The sequence below is a fragment of the Rattus norvegicus genome, chromosome 8 (assembly GCF_021556685.1).
Source record: "Rattus norvegicus strain SHRSP/BbbUtx chromosome 8, alternate assembly SHRSP_T2T, whole genome shotgun sequence".
In the NCBI taxonomy this organism is placed as follows: Eukaryota; Metazoa; Chordata; class Mammalia; order Rodentia; family Muridae; genus Rattus; species Rattus norvegicus.
Window position 1 is genome coordinate 96,473,839 of NC_141541.1, and position 18,677 is coordinate 96,492,515.

Below are 18,677 nucleotides of genomic sequence, written 5' to 3' on the forward strand. Positions count from 1 at the left end.
CTTGATTCCCCAGCTGGTTATCCTGAAAAGGACTTTAGGGCATCCTCTGGTAAAGGAAGACTCACAACATGGGGGTGGGGTGGGGTGCGGTAGGGTGGGGGACACTGGACTGCCCTGTAGATGAAGCTGCCATTCTTTGAGTGCCTGTTGAACAGACAAATGAATTGGGAATTGATAATTTTTTAAAAGTCAGATTAAGAACTTATCTTGTATCAAAACTGCACCAATATCAATTGCTTGTGAGGGAAAGCAAAAACCAATTTCTTGCCAACCCTGTGCACATCAAAATGTGTTTTAATCCTAATTATTCATAATTTTGAAATATGGTTTGATTCCAATAACAATTTAGATTGCGCATTAAATACTATCAACAGACGCCGAGTACCATCAACTACCAAACGATCTTCTAGCACAGTTTCGAAGCTACTTTAAAGTGATCTTTTTCGTCGTCCCCCCCACAAAGTCTTTGTGTTATCTTTTAAATTCCAATTTAATTGTATGGTTTAAAAAAAAAAGAGCCATAGATTTCTCATTTTACTTGAAGACGTTTCATAAGCAAGTTATGAGAATGGCTTTGGTTTTTAAAATGAGTGGAAGCAAATATTTACATGTTTAAATGTTTTAAAAGTGGAGCGTATGCTTACAGGTGCAATCGCTACAGGAGGGCAGCATGAAAACCATGTTTGTACTTCCACAGAAGAAGAGAAATGTCCAGGATGGTCTCCGTGTCCGGGCTGGAGCTCCAGTGAAATTTCCTGGCGGGTGAGGGTGAGTGGGTAGGGGGAGACACCGTGCAAAATAATAACATATGCTTCCTTTCTGGGAAGTTTTATTTGGTTGTATTTTGCATCCTCCTCTGTGATCCGTTGTTGGGTTGGTTTTCTGTTCTTTTCCAGTCCCTGCTTTGAGGAGGCTTTTGATCACTCCGTACTAAGTGGAGGTAAGAAATTGAGCATTTAACGTTGAGGACTTGTAGATAGAAGGAGATAGGAATTCTTGAGGCGCGGAAAAGGCTATCCGTTCCCAAGATCCAGTGCAAGTTGGGAATAAGGGAATCACAAGAGAAATTTTTCCTTATCAAAATTTAAGTCGCTTCCCTGGCATCCTGGCCCAATCCTACCCTGGGACATCCCCTGCATTTTTGTTTCCATTTATAATTACAACTCTAGAAAGGGGCCTCAACTTAGAGCCAGGGTAAGCTTAACTGAGTGCTCTTTGGTTTGTTTTTTAAACTATCATTTATTGTCTGGAATTGCTAGAAAGCGGACAAAAAGATTAAAAAAAAAAAAAGTCTGGTTTCCCAGGGTATCCTAAAACGCTGGAGACTGATCTCGCTGGCAAAACATTTAAGAATTCAAATTTCCGATGAGGTTCCACACCTGAAATTAAAAGTCCAGCCCCGGCTTTCTGAAGCCTACGTTGCTTGAGTCAATATCTGCATTTTCTTTCATTTCGATTTCCGTTCTTTCTGGTCTTGGTACCTCCCCTCCCTCCCGCCACCCCCGCCACTGCTGAAGACATTCTGATTTACAGTTTGACTGAGAGCTGCATTTCTGTTTAGAAGGTGAAACGTCCAAGTCAGTTAGCCAAATTATTCCCCGACGGTTCCAATATTGCGCCAGAGTCCCAGAGTCAGTTATTTTTATGTTCGACTGTATTTCAAATGTGCGGGGTGATAAATAAAACTCGCCTCAAACTTCAAACTATCTCAACCTGATGAGGAACAATGACAAAAATTAACCCAGCCAAAGCGTCGGACTTCTCATGAGCCTCTGGTTCATAAATCAGAGTCGGCGCTGTGCGCCCACTTGTAGCCGCGCTTCCGGCGGCGAGCGCGCCTGGGTAGTGAGTGCGGCTCGGAAGCCGCGGCCCAAATAGGGATCGCACAGGATGCAGAGTTCAAGTCGTCCGTGGAAGGGGCGTCATGCGCGGGGGCGGGGAGGGGAGAAACTTCAGACCACGCCTAAGCGACCCCTAACTAATTCGCCATTAACAGTTCTCCCAGGTGGTGTGTGTAAAACCAAAAAGGGCTCGAAAGGGAGCAGAGGAGAGGGGAAGTGTTGAAGGGATGCAAGCAGGAAATTTCCACGGATCCCTCTGCAGACCCTGTCTCTTGAAAGGGAAATTCGACTCTGCCCTTTGCCAGTAAGCCCTTTTAGGGTAACCGGGGGGGACACCGTCTGGGGAGCTGATCTCTGTGCGGCCTTTCCTGGAGCTGCGTACTGGAGTCTCCACTCCAAAATGCACACGTCCCATCCCTGCAGCCAGACTCCCACTTAGCCCGCATCCCCTCTCCCAGAGCTGGAAGCTGGCCTCAGGCCTTTCGTGTCGGGTGTTTGGTCCCGGGTCTGCTGGGTCCGAGGGTGGTCCTGACCCTCGGCCTTGAACCACGCACCTGTGGGGGAGCCGGGCGGGGGAGCCTGAGAAGGTGGCTTGACGCTTGGAAAGTGGCTCAGGGACCGGCGGCCTAATCGGTGCCGGGCGCAATGTGGCCTCCGTGGCTATAGGCTTCGTCCTTCTTAGCGTCTGTCACTAGCGCCCAGCTGCCTGTTGAGCGGCAAAGCCAGCCCTGGGTTACAATTCCCACGGCAAGGGCGTACAGCTAACAGCGCAGGTCCAAACCATCAGGAAGGTCTGGATCTGGTGAGGCCGCGTCCCTTACGCTAAGAGGTGATGGTGACTTAGTAAACAGAGCCGTGGCTGAGGTGCATTCCGTTGCAGGTTCCACTTAGGCCAACCTCAGTGACCTCGGGAAAGCGGGAAAAGAAGTGCAGTGCGGGAAAGGGGGGCTGTTGAGCCTTTTGTACATTTGAACTAAGAATTCCCTGAAAATGAAAAATTGGTTCAGAACATTGAGTGAAAACTCGACCTCATAAGAGAAGTGTTTCAGTGGTCAGGAGACGCAGCCACTGGTGTGCGGCCAGCTCTCTGGTGCTGCGTGTCCACAGGGTCATCCGCGGAGGTCTGGCTGAGGAGACTGAAGAGCTTGGGCCTCGATAGGCAGCTTCAGATCCGCTTCGGGATGGTGCCTTAGACCTCGCCTACCGCACCTCTCCGGCCTGACATAGGCAATAACACCTTGGCCTGTGGGCCTTAGCACAATGCAAGGAATCCAGAGCATTTCTGGACGTCGGGAGGGAACGGTGCCCGATCCTCCGCGTGCTTTGCGATTTGGGCAAGTGTTTATGGCAAGAAACGGTGTCCCGGCCACAATCTCTTCACACAGCCTGAATAATAATCCCAGCCTGCTTGGCGGGCTGGGCGGTGATGAGACAATATATCCAGGTGGGGGGTAAGGAGGTGGTGGCGGAGAATCTGTCAACTATCCCGCTGGGTGGCTGTTTCCAGCCCTCCCTGGTCTGGGCAGCAGTGACGGATCCGGGTTGGAGTCCCCTACAATCCCCCTCACCCCCATGGCTGGCAGCGGTTGGGCCTGGCTTGAAAGCAGGTTACGAGCCCAGGGCGCCCTCTGGGGACCATTGGTGGAGCAGTCAAAAGCCTGACTCGGGAAACAGGCTGGCCTGGCACTCCCTGCAGACCCAGGCTCTACCTGTGTCCAGTACTAGGCAACACACAGAGCCCTTCACTTCGCAGCCCGCTGAAGCTCTGAGACACCCCAGAAATCCAAGCCCCGCTGAAAGTGAAGCTCTGTAGATGGAGAGCTTTTGACAGGATAGAGGAAGGCCCTACTTCTTAGGAGAACCATCCCAGACAGAGAAAGCCCTGCCCTTTAACTATCTTATTTGACCTCCATTAAGAGAATTTTCCTTTTCTTGAAAAAAAAATGTAAAGTTGTGTGGAAACGGAAGCCTCCACATGGACATAGGTGGAACATTCAAAAGGTAACCCTAGGGGGAGGGGGAACCTGGACAAATGTTAGCATGGGTTCCTGACCCTGGTGTGAAGATTAACATCAGGATTAACTGAGCCAGAGAGATCCCAGTCCCCTCCAGCCAAGGAATACTTCCCAGTGAAGTTCCCACGACCCACTCAGTTCCCTCTTCTCCACATAGTAAGTCCTTTGCCCCACCATCTTCCCATTTGCAATCCCCAATGACCTTTCTGGCTTTTCTCAATAGTTGAGGCTCTCTGTCTCCTCAACCGTTTTTCTTCTATTTTCATAGCTAGGACTTTATTACTAGGTCAACAGTGACAAACTGCCTAGGTCTTGAATGATAACAACTAAAATAAAAGTGTGAAGTGACCTGTCTCTAGGGTGGTAACCGGCTGTGATTACAGACTCTTCATTGAACAGTTCTTCCTGATACTTTGTATTTTTTTTTAAAGAATAAAACATTTCGGGGCAGTTACAGTTGCATTAGTGTATGTTGTGGAAATAAGCTTGCATTTAGGGGACTTTATTAGAAACAGCTGGGATGTGAATGTTTCAAACCCGAGTCTCCTCTCCTTACCCTCAATATCGACTTTTCATTCTAACTTCCCCGTGTGCATCCACACAATGCATGCTCTCTCTGTGTAATACAAGACACTTGTTTAATAAAGCGAACGATTGTCTGTGTCAGGGAGATTGGTCCTCTCTCCCTCTCTCAGCCCATGTGCAGAGCAGATCAAAGACCTAAACTACCTCTGTCTTTCTAAAGACAGCCAGATGGTGTCTTGATTTTTCTTCAGATTCTTTTTTAAAGCAATAGAATTCAAAGCACTAAAGAATCTGTAGGGTACAACAGATGAAGGCTCATCCCAGGTAAATTATTATTGTTCTTTTTTTTTTATGTCACGCATGCTTTACTTTAGTCTGCTAAAGTTTGGAGGATGCTTCGTGAGAGTCCTTACAACAAGCATGTAAATGCTGTGTAAAGACTTAAGGCTGCATAAAAAATTGAAATCAGAATCCAGAGCCAAGATGAGAGGAAAACAAGAGCTCTGGTGTGCATGTGGGACAACAGACAGTTTATTAAAGGAGAACTTCATATTTGCCTCTGAGCTTCCTAGAAGCCAGGGAAAGAAGTAAAAATTACGATCCTTGTTACACAAGGAAAAGTCAAGTCATTTCTCTATAGTAAGGGATATAGTTCCTGAATTGACCAAGGCAATGGGGTCAGCAGCAACAGCAGCAGCAACAGCAGCAGCAGCACCACGGAGGGGCTTGTCTTATATGCTGCTCCATTAGGGGATCACCTGCCCCGTCTCACCCAACACTTTCTGGGCTGTGGTTTTACTTTGCTGCACATAAATCAGAAGGTGCTATTCTATAGGAGTGCAGTTTATCGAGAGACCTTAGGAATCAGTCTTGAATTCAGCGCTGGCTTCTTAGGGTTCAAACTGAATACAGGCTGCAAACCCTAGCAAAGCGCTTAACGTCCTTCCCTTCCCACTAATTCTCTTTCCAATATGGAGGCATTTGGTTTATAGAAAGGACATTCTAGAGAAGGATACCTAAGGACTCTTCCCTGTAGCCCAGGCTGGCCTCAAACTCAGTCTAGCTTCCCCCGAGAAGCTTCAGCTTCAGAGGTATTGGCTTGCCCCTGCCCTTTTGAGTGTCCTCAGTGTACCTCAACTGTTACTTTCCAGTTTTCTTTCTGGCAGCTTCCGATTCTAAGGACACTTCTATATCTGTGCACATAAGAACAAGATATGACCTCCAAGGCTTCTCAGTACAGAGGCTGAGGGTCCACCTGGCCTCTGTGTGGCAGCCTGTGGGGTGCTCTGGGTCCCTGTGCAGTACGAACTCCAACAGTGGCTAGATACATTCTACAGAGTGCCACTCTGTTCTTGCAGGAACATCAGCATTCGCCTAATGATGGAGGACTTGGAGCCTGGGGAAGAGGAAGGTAAAGTTTCCTTTCCCTTGTTCCCTCTCACCTGTCTCCTCACCTTGAAATGCTGAGTCAAGAAGTAGGTTGAGTATTATGAAGCCGAGTTCTCTGGATCCACCCACTAAGACTGACTGGGAAGGCCCACTCTTCAAGTGTCTTTCCTTTTCTTCTCTCCCTCCCTGTTTCCATGCCTCCCACTCTCCCTCCCACTTCTCTCCTCCCTTACATCTGTTCAGCACGTACATACTGGATGCTCATCCTCCTGCTGAAGCTTGCGAGGATGGGCTACCCATCCACCCAGTGTATTTCAGTCTATTTCTCAAGGTTAACTGAGCCTTCAGCTTAAAGGAATGTATGTGACTTTCTCTTCAGCTAGGCTGTAAAATCCCTGTCATCAGAAGCCTGCTGAGGTGTAAGCCTTAATCTTCTGAATAAAGAACAGCAGATAACTTGTTTCTACTCCAGGTAGCTCCAGGCAGAAGGGTGTGATCAGGTAGGCAAGTGGGAAGGGTTTGGAATGAGCAAATGGAGCACAAAGGAATGCTGGCTTTGCCACTGGCTCAAAGATCCCAAGAAATAATCAAACATCTTTAGATGAGGTGATCCCAGTGGTACGAGGCAGGACCAACATTTCGTGACATTAAATTGACTTCCCAGTTGAGAGTAGTCAGGCTTTCTTCTGAATTAACCTGCATGGCATGCTTTTTAATTTGACAGTTAAAAATCTTCTATTTTCTCATGATATCTAGCAACCCCCTTTGCTTGAGACAGGGATTCATGTAGCTCAGGATGACCTCAAACTCACTGTATAGCTTGAGTTGGCTTTGAACTCCTCATCTTTCAGTCACCACTTTCCAAATGCTGAGATTACTAACATGTGACACGGTCCTTTTCAGGTATGTAATATTCCCATTCTATATTAACCTTGGGGTGGATGATGGTTAGAGATAAGCCTTGAAGCCTGAGACAATGTTTATACCAATTATCTCCAAGATGCTGACCCATGGCTTATACCATTGTACTCAATACTTTGGTATTTATTTATTCAACATTTAGTATAGAATTTCAAGCATGAACACAATGTATTTTGATCATATTCACCCCTCAATCCCCATTAATTCCTCCAAGATCAGCCCCCTAACTCCCCACCTCCTCCTAGGCTTTTGTTCGCTTTTCTGTTCATTTTAATAATCCACTGGGTCTAATCTGTGCGGCCCATAGACTCTTGGATGTGGGGCTGTTCCCTCAAGAATGGTTGACTTCCCAGGGAGCTGTGACCTTAAGGAAAACTGATCCCTCCTTAATATATAGGGTCCTATGGGGCAATTTCAAGGACAAAGTTCTCTTGGAGGTCAGGGCAAATAATACTGCATGGAACAGAAACAAGCTGCCTAAGAGAAGATGAGGGACCAAGGATATCCACTGGCTCTGGAAACAGCCTTGTATCAGAGCCTCAACGCTTCCTGTTACAGATTCCCGTAGTCTTTTTACTATGAGTGTGCTACCAGTGATGTAGAACATGGGAAGGTTTAGCAATGTGCTTAGTGGCATTTCCAAGTCCAGGAATTAATCATTCCTATCCTGTCACTCTCTCACTCCTAGTCACCATACAAGTCATCAGCACTTTCCTTTCCTCCTCCACCTTGGTTAACATTTTATTTGCAATCTTTATTGATTTAACAGATGTCAAACCTTAGGTTGTCCTGACAAGAACGAACATTGCTTGAATGTCTCTGCCTAGGTCTGGTTCATTTATGAGGGGTAGAACAGACCACTGATGTCATTTTCATGTGTTTTGGTAGAAATTTCAGGGTCCCCACTCCCCAGTAGAAGGAGTTTTACACTTGTAAAGTGATTGTGGTCTTCTTGTTAAGGTTTTTCCAACACAGTCTTGAGTTTTACCTTTTAGCTGTAGAGCGTATTGTGATATCATTGTGCGCAAGTTCAGCAGGTACAGCCAAACTTTCCAGATGATAAGCACAGCAGAAAATACAAGGTGTCTCCTACTTTTTTTTCTTTTTTTCTTTTTTTATTAACTTGAGTATTTCTTATATACATTTCGAGTGTTATTCCCTTTCCCGGTTTCCGGGCAAACATCCCCCTCCCCCCTCCACTTTCTTCTCGGTGTTCCCCTCCCCATCCTCCCCCCTTGCCGCCCTCCCCCCACCAGTCTAGTTCACTGGGGGTTCAGTCTTAGCAGGACCCAGGGCTTCCCCTTCCACTGGTGCTCTTACTAGGATATTCATTGCTACCTATGAGGTCAGAGTCCAGGGTCAGTCCATGTGTAGTCTTTAGGTAGTGGCTTAGTCCCTGGAAGCTCTGGTTGCTTGGCATTGTTGTACATATGGGGTCTCGAGCCCCTTCAAGCTCTTCCAGTTCTTTCTCTGATTCCTTCAACGGGGGTCCTATTCTCAGTTCAGTGGTTTGCTGATGGCATTCTTTTAAGGCAGACAATGGGCATTGCAAGCTGCCTGCGATAAGACAAAAAGACTCGAAGGAGTTCTGTGCTACCTCTTCTTAGAGCAGTAGTCTGACAATGTTTTCGTTCTTGAACTTGCGCTGGGGTCTAAGACGTTCAGCCAGAACCTCAGAGCTGTGTAACAGGTTGGTGTGTATGGCTGCTGTTCGCTGGCTGTATCCAGAGCAGTCAAAGGAAGCCCCTCTAGCCGAAGGAAGAATTAAACGGAGGGTGGGGGGGCGGGTCTTGCGAGTGCCAGAAGACACATATTATAAACTGTATGGAACATGAAGAAAACCTGGCCTCTGCCTTTAAGACTTTATAGTTGAATGAGCTCTATGGAAACTTTTTAAAAGGCCGTTTAACTATACGAGTAGAGCAGAGAAGTCGTGGCTAGAAGCAAACTCATTACCTAAAGGAAATGTGGGTGAGACTGTTCGGCCAGTACTGTTTCAGGCAAAAATGTCAAAAAGCAACCATGCAGGAGTCAGGGCCTAGTGAAGGAGTCCAAGTTGAGAAGTGATTTCTGGAGCCCATTGCTTCTAGTCTATGGCTACAGGAAGTTCTTTAACTTTTATAAGGCTCAATTTCTTTCATCAAAGGGGAGGGGATAAAATGGGCACTGAAAATGCATTAACTAATGGCGAACACAGCAAGAAACTGCACACTTGAAAGTCCTTTGAGAAGGGAAAGTGCTTAATAAAGGTGAAGGCAGACACCTTGTACCCCGTTCTCTCACAGACTTCTCTCTACCTCTTCCCCTCCCTTCCCTATTTCATATCCAGGCACAAGGTGCTGTGGTCCCTCACAGCAACACAAGGAAAGACTCCAACAGGAAACAACACATTGAGTGGAGGGAAAGGTCCTTTGGCCTTTGGGGTATGTCCCTTGGCACAATAAGCATATGTAAAAAAAAATAGTCATTTTGTCAGAGGCCAGTTTTCTCCTGCAGACTTTGCTGAAAGCATTTTCTTTGTGATCAGAGACATGATTTAATTACAGGAGAGGTGGCACTTGATGATGGCTCTGCATCTTTCTGACAAGCCGTTTGCCAAAGCATAAATTGCAGGGCGCCTGTGGGCACGTGACGTTTTTGTATAAGGTGGAGAAGAGCTTCAAGAGCCTCCTCAGCTGCACGCTGGGCCATGCAGAGAGCAGCCTGCAGAACTGCAGAGCCATGGGAAGGCGTGAGCAAGGAAAGAAAGCTCTTCCACTCTGATCTCAAATGTAGAGTCCTGTGCTGTGAACTACACGGAAAACTGACGGTCAACTCACTGGGCTGCCCATCAAATCATCTGGCAGGCCTGACATGGATAACCAGCAAAACGAAATGTTTGCAAAAGGCAATTCAGTGAGTTGACTGTACAAGAACTCTGTCAAAAATAAGGTATCTCCAGATCGGAAAAGAAGAAGTCAAAATATCACTATTTGCAGATGATATGATAGTATATTTAAGTGATCCCAAAAGTTCCACCAGAGAACTACTAAAGCTGATAAACAACTTCAGCAAAGTGGCTGGTATAAAATTAACTCAAATAAATCAGTATCCTTCCTCTACACAAAAGAGAAACAAGCAGAGAAAGAAATTAGGGAAACGACACCCTTCATAATAGACCCAAATAATATAAAGTACCTCGGTGTGACTTTAACCAAGCAAGTAAAAGATCTGTACAATAAGAACTTCAAGACTCTGAAGCAAGAAATTGAAGAAGATCTCAGAAGATGGAAAGATCTCCCAAGCTCATGGATTGGCAGGATTAATATAGTAAAAATGGCCATTTTACCAAAAGCGATCTACAGATTCAATGCAATCCCCATCAAAATACCAATCCAATTCTTCAAAGAGTTAGACAGAACAATTTGCAAATTCATCTGGAATAACAAAAAACCCAGGATAGCTAAAACTATCCTCAACAATAAAAGGACGTCAGGGGGAATCACTGTCCCTGAACTCAAGCAGTATTACAGAGCAATAGTGATAAAAACTGCATGGTATTGGTACAGAGACAGACAGATAGACCAATGGAACAGAATTGAAGACCCAGAAATGAACCCACACACCTATGGGCACTTGATTTTTGACAAAGGAGCCAAAACCATCCAATGGAAAAAAGATAGCATTTTCAGCAAATGGTGCTGGTTCAACTGGAGGTCAACATGTAGAAGAATGCAGATCGATCCATGCTTATTACCCTGTATAAAGCTTAAGTCCAAGTGGATAAAGGACCTCCACATCAAACCACATACACTCAAACTAATAGAAGGAAAACTAGGGAAGCATCTGGAACACATGGGCACTGGAAAAAATTTCCTGAACAAAACACCAATGGCTTATGCTCTAAGATCAAGAATCGACAAATGGGATCTCATAAAACTGTAAAGCTTCTGTAAGGCAAAGGACACTGTGGTTAGGACAAAACGGCAACCAACAGATTGGGAAAAGATCTTTACCAATCCTACAACAGATAGAGGCCTTATATCCAAAATATACAAAGAACTCAAGAAGTTAGACTGCAGGAGACAAATAACCCTATTAAAAATGGGGTTCAGAGCTAAACAAAGAATCTACAGCTGAGGAATGCCGAATGGCTGAGAAACACCTAAAGAAATGTTCAACATCTTTAGTCATCAGGGAAATGCAAATCAAAACAACCCTGAGATTTCACCTCAGACCAGTGAGAATGGCTAAGATCAAAAACTCAGGTGACAGCAGATGCTGGCGAGGATGCGGAGAAAGAGGAACACTCCTCCATTGTTGGTGGGATTGCAGACTGGTACAACCATTCTGGAAATCAGTCTGGAGGTTCCTCAGAAAACTGGACATTGAACTGCCTGAGGATCCAGCTATACCTCTCTTGGGCATATACCCAAAAGATGCCCCAACATATAAAAAAGACACATGCTCCACTATGTTCATTGCAGCCTTATTTATAATAGCCAGAAGCTGGAAAGAACCCAGATGCCCTTCAACAGAGGAATGGATACAGAAAATGTGGTACATCTACACAATGGAATATTACTCAGCTATCAAAAACAATGACTTTATGAAATTCATAGGCAAATGGTTGGAACTGGAAAATATCATCCTGAGTGAGGTAACCCAATCACAGAAAGACATACATGGTATGCACTCATTGATAAGTGGCTATTAGCCCAAATGCTTGAATTACCCTGGATGCCTAGAACAAATGAAACTCAAGACGGATGATCAAAATGTGAATGCTTCACTCCTTCTTTAAAAGGGGAATAAGAATACCCTTGGCAGGGAATAGAGAGGCAAAGATTAAAACAGACACAGAAGGAACACCCATTCAGAGCCTGCCCCACATGTGGCCCATATACAGCCACCCAATTAGACAAGATGGATGAAGCAAAGAAGGGCAGGCTGACAGGAACCGGATGTAGATCTCTCCTGAGAGACACAGCCAGAATACAGCAAATACAGAGGCGAATGCCAGCAGCAAACCACTGAACTGAGAATAGGACCCCATTGAAGGAATCAGAGAAAGAACTGGAAGAGCTTGAAGGAGCTCGAGACCCCTTATGAACAATAATGCCAAGCAACCAGAGCTTCCAGGGACTAAGCCACTACCTAAGGACTATACATGGACTGACCCTGGACTCTGACCTCATAGGAAGCAATGAATATTCTAGTAAGGGCACCAGTGGAAGGGGAAGCCCTGGGTCCTGCTAAGACTGAACCCCCTGTGAACTAGACTGGTGGGGGGAGGGCGGCAAGGGGGGGAGGATGGGGAGGAGAACACCCATAAAGAAAGGGAGGGGGAGGGGTTGGGGATTTAGCTCAGTGGTAGAGCGCTTGCCTAGCAAGCACAAGGCCCTGGGTTCGGTCCCCAGCTCCGGAAAAAAAAAAAAGAAAGGGAGGGGGAGGGATTAGGGGGATGTTTGCCCGGAAACCGGGAAAGGGAATAACACTCGAAATGTAAATAAGAAACACTCAAGTTAATTAAAAAAAAAAAGGGTATCTCTTGTTTTTTTGTTATCTGAGTTCTGGAATGATAATCAGGAACTATCACCCACCCTGTCACGCCGGGCATGCAGCAATGATTGATTGATTGATTGGCTGCCTGACTGACTGATTGATTGATTGATTGATTGAGATAGTCTCACTCTGTAGTGCAGGCTTGTCTGAAATCCAATAACTCGCTATGTATTTGTCAGGTTTTCATGTAACCCGTTCTGACCTTCATGGCTCATAGTCTGTATAACAAATAAAAGATTCCATTGGTGGGGGGCAGTCTATGCCTTGAATCTGAGAACTTAGGAGACAGATTTCTGTGAGTTCAAAACCAGCTTAGTCCACACAGTGAATTCCAGGACAGCCAAAGCTATAGAGAGAGACCCTGTCTCAACAAACAAACAAACATTAACAACAAAACAGACTAACAAACAAACAAAAACCTCATTTATAAAATATCAATGTTTTTGTGTGTTTTAAATTTTTTATTAGAGCATGTTCATATGAAGTGATGAGTTTTATAATGATGGCTTCATTCCAGTATATCATGGACTCTGACCGTATTAACCTGTACAACCCTCACTTGCTCCTCATTATTTTAAAAGCAATTTATCTTGGTGCTAAGTTCTTTACCAATTGCAGATGTTGTAAATACCAATTTAAATTCTTTAAATGTTTAAATTAAAATATTTAAGAAAACATGGCGTTTCTCCAATCCAAAAAGAGGGTGGGGCTGTAAATGTGATTTACTGTTTTTTTTTTTTAAAGTAAATAAGCATTTCCCTACCCCAGAGACTGAGCACCCTGTAGACAGCAGCCTGGCTTCTCCAAGGCTGTGTGCCAGGAGGATGGTGCTTGTAGCTGTTCTCCACGTCAGCTTTACCTCAGACTTGCAGTGTGCTTGTCTAGGATGCCAAACTGTTCTTCTTTAAATAATCCATGCTTCCAGATAGTCACACCCCAGAAACCAAACTGACTAAACCAGAGATCCAACCTCTATTCATCAAATAGCTATTAATGTGCAAAGCACTGCGTGAGTTACGATGGCTCACCAGGCAAGTTGGAAGGTTACACACATTCCTCTCAAGGTGAAGAAAACACACCAGGGCTTATTACTCAAATCAACACAGTAGTCTAGGAGCCCAAAGGAGAAAGCTGTTGCTTCTGTAGGGAACTGGGGCAGCGTTGAAGGAGACAGGGAAGAAATCAGAACTTAGCCCAGGTATGGGACCACTCCAGGTGGAGAAGTATTATGAAGTCATCTCCACTCCAGATACAGCTCAGGGCAGCATAGCATGCTGAGACCCAGCAAGGAGTCCTAGGAGGCTGTGATGAGGGCAGTTACATTTAAAGATGCATTTAAGGCTTTAGGTGTTGTGGTTAAAAGTCTGGTCTCTATGAGCAATTGGGGACCGGTCAGGTATTGTTTATCTGAGGGATTTCAAGCAGGGCAAAGATGAGATAAGATCTCAGATCTTCAGGAAATAAATTAGAGAAGTCCGTGGAAGATGTATTTGATAGGAGAGGAATAGAAGAAACGGGTAGAGTGTTTTTATTTATTGTAGTTAGAGTATGTTCTGCAGCCTGTCACTGTATCTGTGAGAACAGAGTCCACACTGCAATGCTCACAAGGAACGGGTGATTATGTAATTAAAGGGCTGGTCCCATCTCTTAGCAAAAGGCATGAAGGGAAAGGGAAGAGGCAGATCACTTTAATGATCACTTTGACATTCAACTCAGGGGACAAGGGTGACTGTTGTAAGGCATCATTAGATAACACCCTTGAGCATGAAGGGTTAATGCTTTAAAGGCATTTGTAAATTTCTCTTCTGGCTTCTCAGACTGCCCCTCCCCCCTCCACCCCTCCACCCCTCCACCCCTACCTCCCTCCACCCCTACACTCTTCCACCCACTGATTGACTGCTTCTTTGTAGCAAATCATGAATTTAGCCTTCTGGGAGGCCTGTGATGTACGTTCACCATGCTCAAGGGAACTTAGAACTTGTAGGAATTTTCTTTCTGTGGATGTGCTTTTCGTTTTGCTTTGTTCCATTTTATACAAGCTCCTGTCAAGAGGGATCTCACTTGAGAAACTGTCTCCATCAGATTGTCCTGTGCAGAACTCGGTGAGGCATTTTGTTGACTAATGATTGATACGGAAGTATAGAAGGTCCCAGCCCATCACGGCATTGCTACCCCTGGGCAGAGTCCTGGGTTTTCTAAGAAAGCTGGCTGAGCCAGCCATGAAGAACAAGTCTGTAAGCAGCATTCCTCCATGGTCTCAGCTTCCGTTCCTGCCTTGAGTTCCTACCTTGATGATTTTACTTCACGATGGACTTCAGAATTAATAGTAGGAAGTAGTTTCCAAGTAAGTGTGGAGATTCTCAAATTTCAGAACGGTCTGTTAACCACACTGCACCGTTTCCCATTCAGATCCAGAAGGTGCGGGCGATCTAAAATGTAACAAGTTTCCAAATCATTCTAGTCTTGCTGCTTCAGGCTTGGAGAACCACACTGCTTGGGAACTTGGAGGCTGGAAAAACAACAGGATTGTTTAGGGGCGAAAGGGTCAAATGGGACTAAAAGGAGGGGTAGCTCAAGGGGAAAGACCCCTTTGCTCACCACTGAAGCCTTCCTTACCCATCTGAGACTTGAACAATGTGAACAACAGTATGAGGTAGGTTTTTCGGGGACTTTGAAGCTGAGGATTTTTGCCAAGACTTATCTCTTTGAATTTTGTTTTCCTTTAGCACTGACTTTTAAAAACCAATCTCTGCACAATGTTCTTAGGAGAAAATGAAACAATATGACAGAGACGAAGTAGCATTTGTGTCAGAGCAGGTGCTCAAAAGAAATAATTGCTGAATCTGAGCACGTGTCACATTTATATAAGGGCGAAATAGCTTGGGCAAATTGGTCTATCTAGTGATAGCAATAATGATTGCTCTTTCCCTAACTTTTCTAACTTTCTTCAGCCCTCCAAAAATGGCTCTGTGACCGTCATTCTAATGTTGTCTAAGAACTATAAATCAAGCCAATAAAAGAGGCTTGCCACTTTTGGAAACAACGAGATTAATACCACATTACACAAAATGATGTCCTTCTGCTCTTAGAATGTGCCATTTAGGACAGTTCTGACTCCCAAAGTTATTTCCCTCTGGCCATTTTAAAAAATAAACATTTTAATTAATCTTCTAACATGTCTTTTATTAGTGCGATGAGTGAGTATAAATCAGCACAGCATGTTTGAAGAAACACCATGAAAAGCTGACCACAATAAAAAGTGTGGATGCATGCTAAGGAACTTTACGGGAAGTCAGGATACCACTGTCAATATTCTCGATTAATCATAAGGATTCTGTGAAGACTCTGTTTGTTTAAATAACTGAACTCCGCAAGAGAGGTAAGCACGCCAGCATTTTGAGTAATTAAACGTAAACGTAAATGATTGTGCAAATGCTCCAATCTAGCGATTAATAAAAGGCAGGTCCAGATGATGCCAAACAGTTACTAGCAACACAATTAAAACTATAAAGACCAACAATGAAGGCTTACACCACATAAAACATGTGTTTCATATGTTTAGCTTTTAATTGACATTTAATGTGGAAGGGGAATGATTGGTTCTTGCTCTTCCCACCCTCTCCTCCTCATCACCGTCACTCACACACTTTCCATCTTCCCTCCTCAGAAGAAAAACTGAGTATAACATACTTAGAGCAGCCTCTGGTGCTTTCGTTATTACAGCTACTCCAGTGCTGCCACCAGCTAACTAGCTTACCAGTCAATGACAGCCCTTCAGCCCAGTTAAACACAAACATTCTGGAGTGTTCATGACCCTCCAGCCTTCTCATCCTCCCTAATTGTCCTTTAGTGACATCTCCTGTCTGGGGATCTGAAGGACACATGAGAGTCTCCTTTTGCTTACTCAGTGTCGACCTCTTGACATCTGGACTCAGTTTCTCATTTCTGCCTCTCCCCCACCCCCGTGATTTACTGGAGTTCTTTTCCACAGCTAAGGGGCACATGTGAAGAAATTCTTTTCAAAGCTTTAATATTTGAAGGTATATTTCTTTTACGTTATATTTTCCTGAAAGGGTGACTGCTGTAGAATTCCTCTTAAAAGCCTCATCTTCATCATCTGCTTCCCTCTGTTCTTTATGTCATTCGAGGTCTGTCTCTTCCAGTCAGGCCTGTAGAGCTCTTTCCTCACAGAAATGTGTTGATTTCTTTGTCCTAGGTGTCCTGAAATGTCAAGATGGCGTGGATGGTGAACACCTGTTTGTTGTTTATTTTGCTAAACATGAGACAAGCTCTTTCAATTTATGAATCTAAGTCCTTTACATAAAAAATATTTCTCAATTTTCCCTCCCCTATTAACTTTTTATTCTTTTATTCAAGACTCCTTTTGTTTTATTGTTAGACCTGAGCTGACCTCTTAACGTTTTGTTTTGTTTTAATTCTTATCTTTTACTTCAGCAGATCTCCATGTTCTCTTTTTGATGTTTCTTGGAGAGCCTCAACCTCATCCCCTGTTAAGCTTTCATTTCTGCCGTGATATTTTCATTGTCAAGATGTTCCTTTAAAGTCCTTCTGTTTTGCTTTGCCAGTTTGCACTCTCTCTCTTATCTCATTGAAAAGTAACATATTTCATATGTCAAAGTTATATCTGGTAACACTACAGAAGATGTTGCTGAAAAATTAGCTGTAGGATATATGATTGAATTATAGCTTCAAGTGAAATACTTAATGCGGCAATCAGCAACGCCCTGTAATTTACCCTGTCTTCCCTGCAATTATTATTAGAATTTAGCAACCCTTTCATCTTTCTGCATTTTTTCCACTAAGTTGTTCATTTTATCTACTTACTCCATTTTTCATAATAGAGGGCTTTCCTGAGTGCGTGGCAATAGTTGATGGTTCCAGCACACCAACATTAAGCAATGAGAGCCAAAGAGGCTATAGCTTTCCACATGGTTGAATGGGTGAGCCAGGCATCTATACTGCTGGGCAGTTAACACTTTGGGCTTTTCTTTCACCCAGAAAGACAGGAAGTAGGTAATGGTGCAAATATACACCTCACTTCCTTTCCCATGCCCCTCCCAAAGGCAGTCTGTTCCAAGTTGCAATGACTCCCTGTTCATCTCTAGACACCTATTACATGACTAGCTTTCCAGACAGCATTTTCTTGAGTATTTGTGGTGAATTGTCAGTGCATTCTACTTTATGTTTGCCTGTGCCTCAGTGTCCTGTCTCTCCGGTCTCCTTGGAATTGCACTCTCCCTCCATGTGGCCACAGGTTAGATTTGCCTCAGGATATCATTTCTAGAGCTAAGATCCTCATATGTTGAGAATTATTTGGGGTAGTCAATGTTCATAAGAATCACCTGGAAAATTCTATAAAACCAAGATCCTGATTCATATCTCTTGGACTGGGACCTGAGTCTGTTTCCAACAAGCATCCACAGGGGGTTGACATCACAGGCTCATCAATTCCATTGTCACAAATCTGCAGAAAACACAGGACAAGGCCCTTGGTGTTGGTACCTTCTGGTAGCAATCCCTGGTGTGCTATGGCAACTCAATTATGAAAACATCCACCATGGATAATTTCCCTAGGTACAAATGGGACATAACATCAGAATATTGGGCCTTTAGTACACAAACATTATGGTTGCAATGACCATTGCAATGACCAGAACTGTAGTTTAGAATTGCTTCTTTTTACACCATTTTGTGAGACGTCTCACGAAAGCAATACAGACTCCTGCAGCTCTTAACCCGTGTCATGCTATGAGCCAAAGCCGGTTTATGGCAGCTTAAAGTAAGCTTACATTTCCTGAATCTGCAGGATCAACTGGGTTAAAGTGAAGATGTTTAATCTGATCATAATAGGGCAACTCTAAAAAAGAAAGGCAGATATGAGGGCTTAATAATACTGTCTAAATAAGGATTTCTGGTAGTAGATCAGCCAGGAGCCTAAAAACTGGATATATCTAGTAATATATCTAGAAGTCACTGATAAAAACTAAAGCCATAGGATATATGATTACTTGGGAGAATCCACCTGAGAACTGTTCATCCTGAATTTCTTAGAAGCCCTTGATCATCAGGAACAAGTTCTTATCATTTACTTGAGACCAGAAACTTCTACATAGAGAATTAAGGTCTTCCCTTGCCGTTTTTCATTGCTTCTAGTCAATATGCCTGTGTCAGATATCTACACAGATTGAACAGAGAAATTCAAAGCTGCCTAAAAAAAGAAACGTTACCTTTTTAGAACCAAGACACATTGTTGTGTAATAATTTCCTCTAAGACATTCCAACCTGCAGGGAAGTTTCTTAAGCCAGAAGATAAAGCATTCAAAATGGCTTCAGGAAGTTCCAGAAACTGACCAGATTCACTAGACCCCTCCCTCTCAGAGTAAGCAATAAAGACTATTGACTATTGAGAGTCACTTTCAGA

The 18,677-nt window shown here is 44.2% G+C and overlaps 1 pseudogene; it reads left to right on the forward strand.

The window, feature by feature from the left end:
• Window positions 1-670: 670 nt before the first annotated feature.
• Tmem35a-ps1 (transmembrane protein 35A, pseudogene 1) overlaps window positions 671-18,677 on the forward strand; it is a 39,823-nt pseudogene continuing 21,816 nt past the window's right edge.